A 1,630-nucleotide genomic window follows, 5' to 3' on the forward strand; every position below is an offset into this window, starting at 1 on the left:
AAAAAAGTCCCTTAGCCGGCTGTATCCGATTAATGGGAATAAACCGCGTCTTGCCCTCGCCTCTGGCTGGCGTGTACGCCGGGGAAGCCGGAGGGAGCTGGGCTGGGAAAGCTGCTGGTCGCTATTAGCCTTTCTGCCGAAATCTTGCCATCGCCTGGGAGTGACGGGCAGAGGGAAGAACTTTATTAAACCGAGTATCAGTAGTAAATCTCTGCCTGAGCTTGCTTGCATATAATTACTAAGATGCCACCTGAATTGATGCTTCGTTTTAGCATCCAAGTTAACCTGGTTGCTATGACATAAACCATTAACTAAGGCATTTAGAAATTAAATTTATATTTTCATGCAAAAACCGTATCATTATTTTTGCTCTAACTTGCAAATACTCTAAGGGGCAGATTGTTTTCCATCAAATCGACTACGACCAGCCATTTGCAATTACACTTCACTTGGAAAGGCTTGTCTGACCATCAAGATGCGAAAGACTCAGTTTTTAAAGTCATGTACACTCATTTTTGTTATTTATCGGAGTCCTGGATGTTCAACACTGCTCACTGAGGAATGAGATACAGCTTGTAAGACAATATTTGCAATGCTACTCTTATCATGTCTTCTGCTGTATCACTGTTAAGAGCATTTCACGGAATACAGAGTTCAGTCTTGGGAGGAAAGCTAATGTCTTTACAAACAATTTGATGGGTGAAGGTATGGGTGTTAAAATCTTTGAAATGGGTGTTAATGTTTCTATTAACTTTGGGCAGCAGGTTTGTCGCAGAGCCCAGACAGCTTGGCTCCTGAAACAGACAGGGGTCTGCACAAGCCGTTGAAGCCAACAAGCCCTGAATTTTGGGGTAATATAGCAGGTTCAAGGGGGAAATTTGTGGTAGGCGGTTCGGGAAGGCTGTACCTTCCTAGTACCTCCGCCAGTGGGGAAAAGAAGAGGGCAACGTGTGGCCGGGAGCTTAGGATAAAAGGAGGCTGCGCCCTCCGAAACCTCGAGAGAGAAAATCCTGTGGGCGTGTGCCCTGGTGGACTCTCTCCCTTTATTCGAATAAAGTTGCAGGACTCCTCTGTCTCCTCTTTGGACATAAACCTCTGGCGTTTGTGGATTTTCCTGAGTCTTAATGAGGAAGAGCAATGTTTCTTTACCCAAGTACAAATGTAATGCTCACTATTAGGCTGGGTTAGGCATGTGCCCACCAACCTTGATGATGGAGTAGAGCCCCTGAGAGCTCACTTTAGTGCCACAATATAAAAATATCGACATTGTTTACAATAAAGACCAGAAATGATACAGGGAAGGACTGTGTCTAGGTTTGAAAGACAGGTGTCTGCTAAGGAAGGCGAGAACCTCTCTTGGAATGTAGAATATGACCCCCTTTCCTCTGAATTATTATAATTTTGAAATTAAGGGGCTTTCAGGCAAAGATATGGGAAAAGGAATAACAGTTCTTTACTAGTATGGGTAAGTATAACAAGGCAAATGAACAACAACAACGGAAACAACAACAAACAAAACAAAACCAGAGAACCCAATGAAGTCTCGCAGCGCCCTTTGAGCGCTTTCCCCTCGGGTGCAGCTCCGCTCACGGCCGGCAGGGGCGCTGGCGGCTCCCGGCCGCGCAGGGCA

Source organism: Corvus brachyrhynchos, unplaced genomic scaffold (genome assembly GCF_000691975.1).
Source record: "Corvus brachyrhynchos isolate BGI_N302 unplaced genomic scaffold, ASM69197v1 scaffold258, whole genome shotgun sequence".
NCBI lineage: Eukaryota > Metazoa > Chordata > Aves > Passeriformes > Corvidae > Corvus > Corvus brachyrhynchos.